Source organism: Catharus ustulatus, chromosome 2 (genome assembly GCF_009819885.2).
Source record: "Catharus ustulatus isolate bCatUst1 chromosome 2, bCatUst1.pri.v2, whole genome shotgun sequence".
NCBI lineage: Eukaryota > Metazoa > Chordata > Aves > Passeriformes > Turdidae > Catharus > Catharus ustulatus.
Window position 1 is genome coordinate 19,691,997 of NC_046222.1, and position 18,204 is coordinate 19,710,200.

Consider the following 18,204-nt stretch of genomic DNA (forward strand, 5'->3'; position numbering starts at 1 on the left):
AAGTGCCAGCTAGGAACGTCCCATGGTAGATTTAATCCAGTGTAATTCGCAGGAAGTGAGAAGCTGTGGCAGCATGGACTCCAGTGGGACTGCTGCAATCCTGCCAGGGACTGGGGTATGTGTGCTCCAGTTTAATCAACACCAGCAAAGTGTGCTTCCCACGCTGCCATTTTTTATGTAGACATATCCTCCAAAGCTAATAATCTTTACTATCCAGAGGATTCCACATCTAGAAAAATATCGCAGTTTAATTTGTATTTCATACTGTATGAAAACAAGTGGGGAGGTGAGACTTAGCCTCTGTGGGGCTCTGTATCCTAATATAGACACATTTGATTACTTTTGTCCAGTTTATTGGGGTCTTTCTCAGCCCACTGATGGTCTGCATTATTCAGGTACATAGAACCAGTAGGAGCAATATATTAGCCAAATACTGTTTATAATATACTGAGATTGCCCTGTTGAGGCAGTGCTCAAATGCTTCCCTGTCAGAGCATCACTGTAATTGTAAATGCAGAAAGAGTGAGGTTTTTTTCCCCACCTCTTTTTTAATCCTCTCTCAATTTTTTAATGACCCAACCAGTTATATAAACATAGAAAATTGTTTCAGCAAATGTCCTTCAGGAAGATTTAACAGATTTGGAAAGTATTGTTCCACAGATGTCATCACTGTTATTGGTGCAGGCAGCACTAAATCAGCTGTGATTTAAAATTTGACAAAAAAAGCATGTAAAAGAGAAGGGCCATAAATGAAATGGTTAACCTTCCAGTATCAGCTTGGAATATAGGAACTAATAGAGCACTATTTCTTTTGCAGCATTAAACAATTTTGTAGGGGATGGTTTGTGGTTTGACAGAGATCAGTGTCATACAGGATGACACCATTCAATGACTTTCTGACCTCACACCATGAAGTTCCTCGTATATTATCAAAAAATCTACTCTTCCCTAACCCACACATTTTACTTCAAAATAACTTTAGCAGATGCTTTCTGTAGGGAAAAGTTTGAACACGGGAAAGCAAGCTGTAGATAACAGACATCTGCTATCTGGTTTTTCAACAATGTGTGAAAGCCCAGGTTTCCCCCAGGTAGCCCCACTCCCACCAAGAAGAGTTAGCCCCAATCCACAGAGCATTGCAGCTGCTTTGCACCACATTAGCAACACAAAACATAACACAGAGTTTATCACCCAAGAAACAAATATAGCCTGCAGTTTTCATAGGCAAAAAAATGAAGATCACAGTCAGAAATATTTCATTTGGGTTATGGCACAAGTCTCACAAGAACAGCTTAAATTTATCAACCTGGAACTGGAATCTTGAAATTACTTTCACCTCAAAACCAAGCCCTGAGCACTAGCCTACAGTCACTCTGGATCAGTACAGTATAATTTTAGTTTCTCTCTTGCAAGAAGAAAGCCTGGCTGCCACTTGGAGGCAAATTATCCACCAGGGCCTTCTTTGTTAATTAATATAAATTTAGAGGCCAACTTGAATGCATGGCTCTTCGCAGATTACTTTTTTTTTCAGCTGCAAGCCTGAATCTTTCTTCCTTTTCTATACCATAGCAAATGGGGAACAGATTTTTGTTTCTTAATGCTAATATTAAAAAAACCCAAGGTTATAGACTCAGTTGTCAATGGCAACAGCAATATCATTGTTTAGCCACTAATTAATAGTGTGGAGTGAGTACAATTATCAGTAAGCTTCTGTTTCCACAAATAGGAATTCTGGTTCCTTTGTGCAGAAATATTACACATCACATAACCCTAATCCAACTGTCCAGAATGGTGCTTACCTGTGAAGGTTGTAGCAGATGATTCCAAACGTTAAAGTTCAAGACTCTTCCTAAGGCTAGACAACAAAGAATTCCACACACTGAAACTATTTTCATTCCATCAAATTAGTAGATTTCCAAATGGTAGATTTTAGGCTTTTTATCTGTTCCCTATTATATTCCCAGCCTGGCTAGGTAGTCCCACAGGGCTGTTTTGATAATAATGAAAGTTTGTTATGTCCTTGTTGTGAACTGCCTCTGGAGTAGCTTTTCTTCCCATTCATGAAAGAAAAACCCCTCCACTCTGCTACTTGCACTGGCTAAGTCAAGTCGACCAACTGGAATATCCTGCTGACAGCTATGTGGCTCCTTTTGTATTATATTTTTTTGTGGCTCCTACTGTATTATATTTTTCCTGTAGGTCTTGAGAAGGCTAAGTTCCCGTGCAAAAATCCAAGTTATCTGACCTGATTCAATAGCAAATAACATCCTCACTTTTTGCACTTGGAGGCAGGTGATTACTTGCACTTAAATATTAAGCTTAACTGCATCTACATTTACACACCCTTTGCATAGCCTTCCTTTCCTATTTCCCTGACAGCAGAAGCAAGGGGATTTAGGATCACAGGAATGAATGCTCTAGCAAAAGAAAGAAAGAAAAAAAAAAACAACCAAAAAAAATAAACCACAAAACCAAAACAAAATAAACCAAAAAACCTATACTGGTGTGTAACTTAAACTTCACTAAAGCTTCTGTAACCCACTTCCAGGAAGTTATATTTTGCTCTTGCAGCATATTTATGGCTATATGATGTAAAAAAAATTCTACCTTTAGATATAAGGTACCAGTCAGTTAAAGAAAGGATGAAGATTTTTTTTCAGAGAAACAAAACCAGTTCACATCATGTCTCTGCTTTCCTTCAGAGGAATAAAATGTTCAGGCTGTGACCATACTGTGAGGGGTGAGACCTTCTGAAGGACATCTGATTGTAGCCAAACATTTCTTTGGTCAGCTCTGTGAGCAATGGAAAGGAATTCCCAAAATTTCAGTTTCCCTCTGCACAAGCACACAGTATGTGACTCTAAGACTTGAAATTCTATCTTAAAACCAGGAAAGATTTTGACTTGTGACTCTGTCTCAAAGGCTACTGCATTGCTCTAATAGAAACCTTCCTATTTCCAGTCTATATTTATTCATGGCCCACTTACATCTGTTTCTTCTTGTGCCAGCATTGTCCTCTACCTTAAATTTCTCTTTTCCTTTGTAGAGTTTACCTCCATAATGCATTTATAGATAGCAATCATATCCCATTCTCAGCCTTCTCTCTCTTCATCGAAATGACACTAAGCATTTATAGAGCATTTTTATGTCTGAAGTTCTGCGCAGACATTATGAGTTTCTCCTCACCAAGAAGATGAGCAGATAAGCAAAATGAGAGTTTTCATTTTTTCATTTTTGACTCTTAGTGCATGTTTGTGATGAGATCATTCAGGCAGAAAGCTGAAGCTGTCACACTACAGAGGAGCATCACATCACAGCTAGAAGGAGTCAGAATTCACAAGCACCAAAAAGCATTCCAGAAAACAGCCTGGATCAAGGTCTATTTCATCTTGGTTTTGCTTTATATAAGCTTTCCCCTTCTCCTAAACATCGATGTTTCATAATAGTCCATAATTTGGCCTATTAAAGAAGTGACATTTTATTGCAAACAATGTTATCAAATTTGCTAGTGACACATAAAATAAACTTAAAATATATAATTTTTTGTACAACATTTCAAAGTTTACGGCTGCACTGTGGCTCACCAGTCTGAAGGTCATGGCTGTGAATGCTTTGTTCTAAAAATTTGGAACCATTCATATTTAGAAATTTGTTAATGGAATGATAATGGCCTCCTATCTCCAAAAGCAGAGGAATATTTCTGGAGATACTGAAAGAATACATATCAAAATGTAATGAAGAAATGCTATATCTATGATTGCTTCCAAAAAAATCTTGCAAGCAGCACAAAGCCTACATGAAAATCTAGCAGGATTACTGGCTAGTTTTCAGATACATAGAGGGTACACGTAAATCTTTAGTGCTCAAAGAGCTGAAAAAAGAAAGCAAGGAATCAGATCTTATAGACACAAAAGACAAAAGCAGAGCTTTCATTTTCCAAAGTTATCCAATTCATGTAAATACAAAAATACAACCCGACAAGTTTTCATTCAGTAAGAGTCCAAGCAAAAATCAAAGTGTTAGACATCAATTCCTCAGAAAAAGGCAACTTCAGATAACTCGGTATTCTAATATCTGATTAAAAAAAAAAAAAAAAAAGAAGACAACTCAATGGATAAGTGTCTCTCATGTAACAAAGTCCTATTTCACATTCAGGATTATTTTCCACAGGCAAGTTTTACTGCCTCCTCAAGACATCTTCAAAGCTGCACAAAAAGCTGGCTGTGTCATCAAGAATGCCGACCATCATTAGCCATTTATACAGTGACGACACTTAGTGGGAGAGGAATGTTCTAATTTGGAAAAAATGCAATATTTCTAATAGAAATTATAGCCCAATTTCAAAAGTAAAGGCCTGATAGATATCTGTCTTGCTTGAGATCTGCGTCTCTTCCTGAGCCTTGCCAAGGCACAAACCTCCAGCTGTTACAGGTGAGTCCAAAGTGACTGCTTAAGGCCAAAATAATGTCATTATTTTTAGATATATTTGGAATTCAAGAGCAAGCACATGACCAAAAATAAGGTATCCATCTCTGCCTTTTTCCCCAGTCCCTGGAGTGCCTCAGCACACCCAACTCATTTTCTGAAACCAGAACCTAAGCATCCTCAGGACTCCTTTGCACCCAGGCACAGCAAACAGTAATCCAAATACCAAGTCAAGAACATTGCTGTTTCCACTGGGGAATGTCAGAGACAGTGTTACAAAACAGTAATTAGCTAAATATATGTTGTGGCAGCAGAGTCTTATGCAAACTAAACCAAGAAAATCCCCAAAACAGGCCAAAAAAAAGAAAGCCTATTGTCAACAAAAGGACTGAGAGCGTCTAGGCTGGTAGCAGAAAAATTCTTCATTGATCAATCATTGAGCCAACAAAAACCAGTGTGATATGTAGACAGTTAAATGATAAGGACATTATAATACAACAAATAGTAGAAAAGTAGTTTATAATTCAAATCATCTTGTATTAAAGGTGGGACAATCCTGGCTCATAATTACAGTCTTTTCATTTTGAGCAGGTGAGCTTTAAGACCTGTTTATTGAAGTTGGTTGAACCAAAGATGTCAGAGATCTAAATGAGCAGGCATTAAAAACCCTCTAAGTCAAGTGGATAAAATCAAATCTGGTATATGAATTCTAAGTGTGGAAAAAGGAAAAACTCCATAGAGCATGTTGGGTGGAAAAATCTGCATTAAAAATTATAGCAAATATGCCTACAAGAAAGAGATGAAGACTGACAAGTAATTAAATCCACTGCTTAACTTTACCCTAAGACAACAACACTCAATACACTGCTATAAAAATGAAAGAATGTATTTAGTCCTGCAACTTTGTCCCTAGCCCAAGACCATTCAATACTATCATTAATGATGGGGATGATGGGATGCTGCATTTTGTTATGAAATTTACAATGACTAAAGCTGTGAGAACAAAGGAGAACAGGACTGAAATTCAAATTGCACTGGCAAATTGGATAAAGAGCTTGCAAAAATGAGATTCAATACAAGTGGGAGGACAAACATGGGGCACAACTCTTAGGAAGGAATAATCAGTTTGCACAAATACAAGATAGGGAACAACTGGTTAGGTAGCAATTCAGCATAAAAGGGTGTGAGGATTATAGGGGATTACAAAAGAAGTGCAGTTTAGCAATGTGGGGCTAATACAAATAACATAAAGGCACAAAACCACAATATAAAAGCAGGAAGATAGCCTGTGAAATATGTGAACTATTAATTACTCAGCGTTGTGTAAAATCTTTGCTTTAGTATTGTGTCTACTTTGAATACTTTAGGCCAGAATCTAAGGAGAAACAACAGCTTGAATGAGAGAATCTTAAAATATTTGATATACTCAGAAAGAGTGAATGATCAACAAAAAGAAAAAGAGTTATTGGAGGTTTATGTAAAGGATAAATCAGGAACTGTCATAGTGCAAGTGGAAAGTGTTCAAAGGAAAAGTAAATGCACAGTAAACCTTTTTTTTACCTTGATACATAAGAAAAGAGCAAAGTCATGATACACTGAAGATGGAATCAATAAACAATCTTCATAGACCCATAAGCTAAACAAGCACTTGAGCGTAGTTTCACTCACTTTAGCATAGTTTCACCAAAGTTGACAGTACAGAATACTCAGATAATGTGGAATAAAGGCAGAAAAGTAGGATCACTATAAAACAGGGGCTAAAATAAGGTGGAATAAAAAGGCCAAAGTACATATGAAATTGATGTGTCCAAATGATATCTATCAAAAAATCTCTAGGAAAACTACCATATGGGAATATACTGTAATAGCAATAGCAAAAATACTGCCTGCACATCAAAAATACCAATCATAAATTTCAGTGACATATCCAAATCAATTTGCAAAGCAATAGTCAAAGTTACAGAAATAAGGGGACGTGGTAAAATAAAATTCAAAATAGCTTAATGTGAAATAGGTTGGCCTTATCTAACTTACTTTCTACAGTGTATTTGGACTTGAGAAGAACATCTGTTATACATAAATCTGTATGGGAAATGACCTAGACAATATGACTCCATGGGAGCAGCTATTTCGCAAGGCACTGAAAGGAGGTAAATATGGGTGTTCTCAAAGACTGATTTCATAGGCAGTCTTATTCAGCAATATTTATTTTAGAGGACTCAGCAAAAAGAATTTAAGGCAGTTAAGTAATATGCTGATAAGACAAAGTTTGTGAGTGTCGCCGTACAATAAAACATGATAATTTAAAGGAGTTTGGAGAAAAGGGACTTGCAGAGGAGGACAGCAGTAGTAAGGGATGGATGGGAAATTCAGGTAGAAGGTGGCAGGGCATCAATTTGATGAGAAGGAAGACATGAGTGAGCTATTTTATCACGAGTGACACTGAGCAAAGGTAATTGCACAAGACACTGCGCGGGGAACTACTGAAATGTCCTGTGGAACCCTGTGGGCACTCTGGTGATACACAGTCCCCAAAATGATGAATTTAAGCTATTTAAACTGGAGCAGGTGCACAGAACAGTTTCTAAAATGATCAGGGAAATTGAAACCTTTGCTAAAAAGAGAAACTGTTTAACAAATGAAGGCTGAGAGGGAATATAATTGTTCTCTATAAACATATCAAAGAGGTAAATGCCAGGGAAGGAGAAGAGCTATTTAAGCTAAAGGCCAGTATTGGCACAAGAACAAAAAGGTAGAAGCTGGACATAAATAAGGTTAGGCTGGGAGCATGATTTCTAACCATCAGAGGAAGAGAATTCTGGGGAAGCATTAAGGAGCATGAAATTCAGGTATTTTACAGTGGAGCTTTATTGGCTTGGGGAGGCAACATGGTAAGGTGTCTGCCTGGGACTGCAGGAGGATTTAATTCAATGAGACAAAGAAATCCTTTAAATCCTGTACCTCATAAAAAACAGAGAGGTCTTTCCTGAGCAGGATCTATAAATCAGTATAAATCAGCTGTGCTCATCATAGGAGCATTTCTCCTGTCATGCAGAAGTGTGGGGCACAAACAACTCTCCTGATGTGTCCTTCAGGACAACATGTAATATGTCTCAATATTCTGCGGCTACTACCAAAAAACCCTTCAAAATTATTTGGCCTTTATATTATGTGGCCTTTATATTAACAAGTTCTTCCAGAGGAAGTCACTGCATTCACAAACTTTACAGCAATTAGAACTGATCAAGTCTAAAACCCATTAGGAAATGATTCTACAATTTTGTATTACTCTTAAGACATGGGTCTTACCCATTTTCATTTCTCAAACTGATGCCTTAAATTTTAGCTTTTATATTTTCCAGATTCTGTTCTACATTGATGTGGTGACTCTGAACTTCATATGAAGTGTTAGCAAGTTCTCCTCACAGTTTAGTTAGACAAAGCAGTCCTTTTCCAGCCTGAGAACCAAGGACATCATTGCAGCTTTGGCCCAAAAGGTGTAAACATCAGCAAATTGAGGAGAGCAGTCTGGGAGGATGGGACTTCATAATCTGAAGCTGTAATTGGACAATTAACCCCAATATGTAAATGGACCAAAACTTATAAAAGTGTGAAAACATGACACACTGGCCACCTTGGGTGGAGCCATGGCCAGGCTCTTGTACTGCCCAAGGTGCATTTTTTGAAGGCCTTTTAATAAATACCTGCTTTATTCCTTTAACACTGTCTATCCTCTGTTCTAGGTAACCTCTCAAGGCATCAAAATTCATTACTGGAAGACTTTGCTTAAAATGAAATTAAATATCATGGAAGATTCTGGCTAAATATCTATTAAATGCTGTAAGAATTTTCAATTATATTATAAAACTCTTGATCAATTAATGTTATTTAAATAATAGTTTTGATAAACTTTGATGAAATATTCCATTAAATTCACAGTAAAGCATTTGAGAAGCCCTTCTAATGAAGTAATACATTTTATAAGAGTTAATAGTTTATTAAGTATCAGATGATTTTTTTTTTACAAAAAATATGTTTTTGTGGGAATTTAGAAATGCCTGACACACCCAGCATTGTTTACCCAGCCCTTTTCCAAGGAGAATAACTTTGAGTCCTCACCCATTACAAATGGGAACATAGGGAAAGGAAAATAATTTGATCAAAGGGAAAACAATGCATTAATAAAGTACTAGACCTCAGGCATCCAGACTCCAAATCCCATCTCTTTTTATTAAATAATTTATTCCTGAAAGTACTCATGCAAATATATGAAAAACAGTAAAATATTTTTTCTAAGAAAAAAAATGCTATATACGATATACTTTGCAAAACTATGTAGCTCTTGAAAGGTCCCATTGCTGTGAACAAGCTTAATTTTCTGAAGACTGACAGGCCTGGTGATGATGATGATGATAACTGCTGAGAAATTAAATTTCACTTTGAGACAGGACTTAAGTAAACCCCCAAATTCTCAATGAAAATCATGACTGCACAGCAGATCTCTACGGGGGCTCAGGAATTACAAGAATCCAGTCTTGCATTAAGAGGTAAAATATAATGCAGGTCAGAAGGGTGATGCAAGGTCAATGAATCCCTTAATTTCTCAAAATACAACCTAAGTAGAACTAAAGTGGGAAGGGATCTTTGCCTGCCTGCCATGGGGAAGAGACTCTTCCTGTAAAGGTTTGCACAATGCACCCCATGTGCTGCTGTGGGAGCCAACCAGACTGGGCTGAGCTCTACATGACATCCAGCCAAGTCTTGCTTCAATTCAGAAAGGAGTCAGGAGACAGAATGCAGCTTTCTGCTGAAATTAGCTCAGGTGTGTTTGAGATCTCCTTCTGGACTACTACAATATACCAAAGCATCAGGAAGCCTCGTTTGAATTTGTGGCTTATAATTAACATTAAATCCACAGCAGATGAAAGTCCTAATATTTTTTTAGTGTAGTTTCTTTATTGCCACTCACATGGAAAAAAAACAAAACAATCTTGACAGGTCAGTGGTAGGACTCTGGATTTAAGGGAACTTTAATGTTACAGCACTTGTCAACAGCATGTTGTTTCCTTTAAATGCTATCATAAAAAAAGAGAAAAGCAAATTAAGCTATCAAACTATCATTCTCCAGTGTGTTAACAGCAAGTACACAAGGAAAAGAAACCTGAAACCTTTTATTTACAGGACTGAGGCAGGAATCCAGAGCATGTCTCTAATAGGGGGGATCAGGTGCAATCAATTATTCTGCCCCTACCAGGGGAGGTGCCTTCATTGCACTGACTGCAGCTCCATTAGCACCATGACAGGCCCAGCTCTAAAAGCCATGGAAGGAATAACATGGCTCTTTGGTTTTCTGTGTCCAGGTCAGGATTTTCAACCATCAGGATATCATTAAAAGCAAGTGAGGTGGATGTTACGTTAATGAACTGCCTTACAACTCTTAGGGAGGGTTTTTTCCATTGGCAAACTTCCCTGGGATCCTGATTTCCCATGTAATCTTGATTATAAATCAAGTAGTTTCTCCAATGCTTCCAAAAAACTCCTCTCCAACAGTAATAAATAATGCATGTTTGATGTACTCAGAATGCAGACAGAGACAACAAGTTTCATAGGAATGATTTCCAGGTGCAAATGGAACTCTGTGGGTTTGGTAATTTTACTCTGAGAATTTGTTCTGTGTGCCATTCAATCTCTTAAAACTATAAACTGAGACCTAGAGAAAATGCAAAACTTGTTAAATCCTGGTAAGAAAGGCCAACATTGATCAGCTTCCTTGGGTATTCTTGATCATGGAAAGTCTTGAGAAATTCCTGTTAGGAGAAACATTTGGGTGCCAGAGAATAGCTTGGGTTCCCACCTGGGTGTGCATCCAGAGATAGGCATAAGAGAAAAAGTTAAGCAAAGCATTTCAATCTCAGTCAGACTTTTCTTGCTTTGGTGAATTTCATAGAATTAACATTGTTTGTAGTAGCTTTTGTGGACTTTAAGGGTTTCAGCCACTAGAAGTAAGTCATATATACACAAAAACTTTCAAATCTAGGACTCAACAGAGAAAAAAAATCCAACTCAGTTCAAAACGTTAATATCTCTCCATAATTAACTCTGTTGTCCTTTTGTAAAACCACTATGTAGCGAAAGAAAGATGTGTATATAAATTGCAGCTTAACAGACTTTAAGAAATTAAGTCATTTAACCAACAGAAACTCCAGACAAATACTTTACATTAGGCATTTAGGACTTGGTTTGCTAATTAAAACAGATAATAAATATGTTCACAAGAAAGGCATCCCATATGATTTCTTGTCTCAACTCAGTGGTTTCTATTATTTCAGTTCTCTAAAGCAAAATCATATTTATCATAACTAATTATCCAGATAATTCCTTGAAATGGTTCTTTCATTTAATTATCCTGTAACTCAGGGTCTTCTGTAACTAACAAGAAGCAAGCTCAAGAAACAGACAATAACTTGCAATCCATAATATCAAAGCTGCTCATCTCCAAGTGTTTGATAAGGAAACATATTTAATAACTGGGTGCCTCAAGAAGGGGCTCACTGTGCAAGCATTTTAAAGCTGTCATTTCCAGTAGCCTGTGTTTGTTTGAATACTTCTTTATCACTGACTTTACTGGCAGTTGCTTTTTTCTATTTGATGCTGCATTCTCTGCTTGTCCTGACCCACAAATTTTCCATATAGATCAGACAGATTTATAGACCTTGCATACTGTGTAGGGCACAGAATGCTACCACAAACAACATTTTAGGCTGATTAATGGGTTGTGCATCACATTAAAAACGTCTTGTTTTTCTCCTGCTTCTTTTACCTTAGTCCCTTTAGGTAAGTTAATCTTGCCCATCATATCATATTTGTCTCGAGGTTGCTATTTCCTTCATTTATCCTCTTTTCCCTGCTTCACTGCTCGCTTGCCTTTCTCTCAGAATGCACTGGGAGGTCTGTGCTGCAGGTGGTTTAGTCTGCTGCCCTTGTGCTGCTGCCAGGGAATGCGGATACAACCTGCTCAAAACCTGGGGAGAAGCGACCTCTCAGGGCAAGGCTCTGTGCAGCCGTGTGAAGCAGCACACATTAACCAGCAGCAAACTTACAGGGCTTCTCAGCTGCACCCTGATACAGGGCAGATGAGAGAGGGTGGGATGGACAATGTAGTAGAGATTTCTGGAGCAAACAGAGGTGCACAAAAAGCCCTCAAGGTACTGCTAGAGCAGGGCCAACTACAGCAGAGCCAAAAGAAGCTACAGACTGCTCACATGGCACATAAACCTGGCACAGACAAGTCCCAGGTCCCACAGCATCCCATAAAAAGGTCATAAAAATTCACCTGGTGCTATCTACAGACACCAATGCTGTCACTTTACACCCAGTACTCCAAAACAGCAGGTTTTCCCCCATCCTTTATTCCTTCCCTAAAATACACGTGCTCACATCAGTTTCCAGTCAGAACTGTAATGCAAGGGTAAATCCTTCCCAGGCACAGGAGATATTCTAGATTTGTAAAAGCACAGATAGGAAATTTTTACCTTTCCTAATGAAATGTAACATATCAAATGTTTTTATCAGCCTAGAACTTTCTAATTGCAACCTGAGGCCCACCTGTTTATTTTAAGGTCTCCTGAGATACTGCTGGCCCAAATATCATTGATCACACCCACCTATGCATGCATAGCCTCATATATTACCCGTTGCTTGGAAGGAATCAAGACCAACCAGAGTGTAGAGTAACTGTCAATGCTGTTCCAATACCCTCTGTGCTGTGCCATCCTATTACACTTAAAATCAATGGCACAAAAGGCTGCCATTAGGGGCAGAGCTGGTATGCCCCAGGGGGTCTGCTGTGAAAATCCAACACTGTCAATGAAACCCTGTTAGTTCACTGCTTCAGTTTACAGCAAGAGTGCTACTGATGCCAAAAAAAAGTACCCATGTTGCTTTTTGCTGTGCAGTAAAGTGCAATGGCCGGGGTGAGAGCTGATAACCTGATGGAAATAGAAAAACATTGTACAGAACACAAAAGTTACTGACAAATTCCTAAGAGCAGAGGCAGTAATAGGATATTTTTGCCCATGTTACAGCAAAGAATGGATACTATGATTGCCTTCTGTTTTTTATAGGTTGCCTTGAATTTCCCAGAGTGCCAGGGAAGAGAGTTGTTTACAAGGCAAGTCTAATGCTTAAATCAGAGAGATCACAGTGACTTGTTGTGTTTAATATGTTTTATACTGGACCAGTCTTGTGGTGAATATTTCCAAGTACAGAGTGTCATCGTGTCAAGGAGCACTTTGCTGTTAGATTGTGCTCTTACTCAGTGCAAAATTGTGGGCCCACAAGCCATATTCCCTTGTTCTTCCTACAAGAAGTCCCTGTAGGAAATAGGAGGAAACCTGTGGTGAGACATATCTCAGGGAAAGAAAAGTATTTTGTCCATCTATGTACTCCTTGCAAATATTTCAGATAGGTCAGGAAAAAAATAGGACCCACCATCAAATTAAAAGATCTTGATCCACACCATGCCAGGCTGGTGCTAGCTCCAAAAGGGCCAGAGACCACCTGTATCCCAGGCTAGCAAGGACAGCCAGGTCTCTGTCTTCTCCTGCTTGCCTCCAAGGATGCTGCAAGAGCCATGGCCACTATCAGCACTGAATTGCCATCCTCTCATCTTTTGCTCTGGCCACAAAGCAGAAAGAAGCAGATTGCTAACAAGACAACCCACGTCAAGCAGAGATCCCAAGGAGCCAGGAGCCAAGTGCCAATGTGCTGGGAAAGGTGCCATCACCTCTCCCCTTCCAGGTAAGACATGGCTGAGATACCTGAAATGCTGGAGCTTATCTCCTGTCTTGGGGAATAAATTGCACAAGAAAAGACAGAGGATTAGCCTGTGTCTGCCTGCATTTAGAAAACTCATCATTTGACATGCAGAAGCAAAAATTAGGAGAGAAAACTCAAAGCCCCAGCTGAAGGCCCAACATTCATCCCCACCACCATGAGGCAGCTGAGCACCAGAGCTAAGGAAGCCTGTAGCAGAGATGGCTGGATTGGTGCCTCTGCTTCCCTGCTGGCCATTGGAGAGTCCCACAGAGCTGAGCCAAGAGGGGCAGCTCCAGCCTCCCCTGCAGTGCCTGCTGCTGGCTCCATGCATTGCCTGTACTCTCCCAGAGCTGCACCTTCCACTTACAAGCTGTTCCTGTCCCAGAATGGCACAGCCCCACCCTACGTTAGTACCTCAGCAGTTCCTTTGACCATAGCACAAAATCTCCACCTGCCTCACAGCACAGGGGTTTCACTCCTGAGCATCAGCACTGCCACAGCCTGCACTGGGTAAAACTGTGATGAGTCTGTTGTTTTCCTTTCATCTAACTGTACCATGCATGAAGTTCTGACACTTTTTCTCCCCCAGCTCAGTGACTTATTGCAGAAGCTCCTCTTCACCAGCTTTCCTTTAGCTCAGTAGCATTAACAAGCAGTTCTCAGCCAGCTGCACCATGGACTTTTCTAAGTCTTGCTTAACACAGAAGCGTTGCTACAGGTATGTGGCCACCATACACAAACAAGAACACCAGACCTCCACAGATATCAGCCAGTACCAAAACATCTACTAGCCAATCCCACAGCAAATTTCAAATTACCTCTTTCTCTAGCTATTAAATGGTGCTACCTTTTGATTAAGAGCATTGTAGCAACTGGGATACACTCAGGACCATAATTCTGCTTAACTCGCTCCCCAGTAAGGTTGCAAATTGGAACTCAGTCAGACTATGAACAGTCCTTGCTTGTTGTCTTTGAATAATTCAATGACAATTTTGCACAGAAGACAATTCAAGGACAAACTAAAAGACATTAATATTTCACATTTAAATCAAGGCTTTCAAAATGTTTTGTCTATTCTACTGTATTTGTGTTTTACACACACCTGGATACCTGTGCAAAAACATGGACTAAAACAATATTTCATGGGACAGTACCCTGCTAAATTTCATATCCAGAGCTAAAAAATTTAATTCTTGACCTGCAGTGGGTTGATATAACTACTTGCTCCAAGGAACTCTGTATCTACAGACAAGAAAATTAATCTCCAGTAGTTTTATAATATAAGTGATTTCTGCTCCTGTATGATTAAAACGCATTTTCTCCAAAAATTGACTACATATTCGTTTCTAACAGAGCTAACCAGCCAATCTTAAATCTTGTTAGACTTTATGATTCTTCTAAAGCAAATCAGTGAAGTCACCTCTTTGTCACTTCATTAATAACAAATACAGCCATTAGAAGTGACCATATGTTCCTGCAGTAGCCTGTGTTATTAATTCCCAGCAGGGGTTGCTTTTTTCTACCTAAAAAAACAACCACTAGCTGAAAAGACCTTCTAGCTAAAGCAAGATCTTCTTCACTGTATAGAAACAGCTAAAGTTTCTCTAAGGTTTCTACAAAAGGAACAAAGGGAAATTGCAGGAAAAAAACACATACCAAGGCCATCTTTTTATTATATTTCAGCTGTCTACTGAGCTGACTAGAAGGGCCTCCACCAGTATCCTGACCACCTCATTCCTTCAGTACAGCGTAAGGATGGATGGCCAGTGGCACCTTTGCTGTGCTTAGCAGAGCTTTGCATGCTTGCAGGTGTTTATTCACACAATGCCATCAGCAGTGGTGCTGCAGGAGAGCCCACATGCAGCAACACTTCCAGAGAGCCCTGGGGCTCTGGCAGGTGCAGCACACACTCCCCTCCTGGGAGGCAGGAGCTGTGGAGAGCATGCTACGTGAGTCCTCCGAAATCTTCATTAGCTCTCTATTCATCTCAGGAGCCAGCTCAGGATGTAGACACAGCACTACAAAGCTCTCACACATTTGCACGTGAGCTCTCCTTTGTACCAGGGACAGTCATCACACTTGAGAGCTGCCAGCTTCCCATGGGGGTCGAAAGAGCTGGGTTTGAGTTTTCTCTTGTATCGCTTCCAGCTGTTGAGCAGGTTCTTCAGGTCACAAAGCATATTAAGAAGCCTGCCAGACCTTTCTGCCTGGGAGGATGAGCCTCTCAGAGCTGCTGGGTCAAGAGCCACTTTGCACACTTCTGCCACATAACCTTTTCTCCATAATCTGCGTGCATTCTAAAACACCAAATAACACAGGGAGCATCCACATGCATAAGTAATAAGATCCTTCTCATTTTCATTTGTCTTTTTATAAAGAAGTTTGCTTCATCACAGTGAATTAATTTGCTAATACGTTTTCCCTTAGGGCATATGTGTTTCCTTGATTGAATTGGTTATCAAAATTGATTATAGTTTAAGACCCACCCCCAACATGCAAGGCCCTGATTTATTATTAAATGCTCTGAATTTTATGCCTCTGTAAAACGGACATACTGTGGATTTAACTTGGTTATGTTGTTAGTTCACTAGCAATGAAGCTGTGGATGTCACACACAGTTTGCATAATTTCAGTCATTGCAGCACTTGCTGCTCCTATAAAGCTAACCAGTGCAACAACTGCCGACTTCCATGTAAATAAATTTGAGGAACCCTTCCTAGTAGGCTGTGGAGACAAAAAATATTTTCTCCTTGGACAGTGAAAAAGAAAGAGGCAGGATGCATGAAGATGTGCAGGGGGGAAAGGAAAAATTCTTTCCACAAATAAAGGGATTTATTTGTTTTCTTTGTCTTTATGTGTGGCACTTGAGTAAGCCATTTACTCTCCCCCCTGAATTTTATTTCTGACTTTGCGAAATGGTAAATCTAATGTTGAATTGTAAATCTGAAGCTCTTCTCTCTGTACCTCAGAGGGCTGAGGGGAAGATGACCCAAATAATGTGTATTCAGAACAGCACTCTCAGTACCAAGCTGTGAATGAATGAGTTCAGGTAATGAGAAGAGGAAAAATTGCTTTAATGCAGTCTGGTCCAGATGCATGCCAGCTTAATCCAGCTGACCTAGCAAGACATACTTTTTGGAATAGTAAAAATAGCCAGAGGATCCCTTAGCTTTCGCAGAAATAAGGAGAAAAATGGGCACTAAACACTTAACCTCGTTAGTTATTTACAAGTGCAAGTGTGGGAAGGTCCCTCACAGACAATTATGTGTAAAGAAAATAAATGGTCACAATAAGAGTAGCACTGGACTGAGGCCCTCATGACAAGACCCACCTTGACTGTCTAAACTCAGTTTACCCCAGGCACACATGCACATAGAGCTGCCATCCAGCCACAGGTCTGTCTGCAGGAGTGGCTGTGAGCTGATACATGGGCTGGTTTTTGTTCTCAGAGCAGCAAAAGCAACAGCAGCTGTACAGGAGTAGGAGAAGACAATTTCTTTGAATTCTGTGGCCTTTTACACAGTTTTGCAATAAACTTTCTCCCCATCATATTCAACGTGCTTCTTTTAAAACTGAGAAACAAGGAGGTGTCGTGCTATGACAAAGCTAACACCTGTAAACTCCATAGCTTGCAGTGCAGTGTTGTACAATGGACAAAATGCCTACTGCAAATCAAGTTACAGCAGTGCATTTGGATACAAGCTTAAAACACACACTCATTATTTACTCCCCTGGCATTCTGACTTCATGTTCATCTATGCGTCCTAAGGCACTAAATTTAATCAGAGAAAACAAACATCAATATCTCCTCATATTGTGTTCAAAATAATTTCATTAATTCTTACATCAGAAACAGCATGTACCTTCTTTTGCAAGTTGGTTTAGCCTATCTCTCCCTGATTTGAGTGGAGGTAAGAGCTTTGGGCAAATAATTTAGGATTAGGAATTCAAAATCTGTCTCAATTAAGTAAATCCATACATATCTCACAAAAGCATTGCCATTTACCTGAGCAGGTAGCTCAGCCACAGACTCTTTCAGAAACTATTTAAGTTCCTCAGATATTTGTCATTCTGCTGTAGTCCACCTGGGCCCCACCGGGGGCTTCATATCTCAAATACTTCAGCTGTACCTATTTTATCTATGACAAAGGTTCAAGGCCAGTTTACCCAAAGAGCTGTGCTTTTGTTCAATACCTACTTTGACAGTTCACTTTTCATGAGCATGTGGTCTGTAAAATACAACTGAACAGTAAAAAGGAATTGCCTCAGGAACTCTAAGTTTAGCCATCTATGAGTATGACAGAGTAAAAATGTTCCCTCTTGTTACTGCTGATCAACACAATAAAAAAAACTTCAGCATCTTCTGATGTATTTCCCTACCTGTCTTAGAAGTTTAAGACAATTAGTTTCAACTTTTTCTGATGTTTCTTCCAGTTCTTGCTGGATGGTTTTTTTTTCTGGCAACAGTTTGACCCAATGTCCCCGATTTTTCTCCCAGCCTCTTGCAATCTCAGTCAGAAGTGTTCTCACATACTGTCCATTACAATCAATCAGACAGGAACTGTGTCCAATGCTTGCTTATAGCTTTGCTGTTAAATCCATTGAATCATGGACCTCCTGCTGCTGTGAAGTCTGACAAGTTATCTTCCAATGTCTGGAATCTGTGAAATGTAAGAATAATAACATCAACCATAATAATAACAACAAATTAATCCTGATTAATTACTTTTTCTCCAGCTTCAGTTTTCTTTGAGCTGACCTCCTTCAGAAAACTTCAGCACATCCTAGCTAGCACACTGAAATGCCATTCTTGGAGTCACTGCCCCTCTCAAGGCACACTTGATTTGTCCACGCCACTGAGGCAGGTGTGTAAACAAGGTGAGCACTAAGGGCTGGATCTGCCTCAAGGAGCCAGAAGCAGCAGCTGTGCACAGCAGTTCTGCTTGACTTAATTTGAGCCCC

At 39.5% G+C, this 18,204-nt stretch overlaps 1 long non-coding RNA gene across 2 annotated transcripts in view; it reads right to left on the reverse strand.

Annotated features, from left to right (window-relative positions):
• Positions 1–14,957: 14,957 nt before the first annotated feature.
• LOC116992857 overlaps positions 14,958–18,204 on the reverse strand; it is a 43,833-nt gene continuing 40,586 nt past the window's right edge. For both annotated transcript variants that reach the window (XR_004417121.1, XR_004417120.1), the window contains exon 4: positions 14,958–17,903. This is a non-coding gene — a long non-coding RNA (uncharacterized LOC116992857). The remainder of the gene's footprint in view (positions 17,904–18,204) is intronic.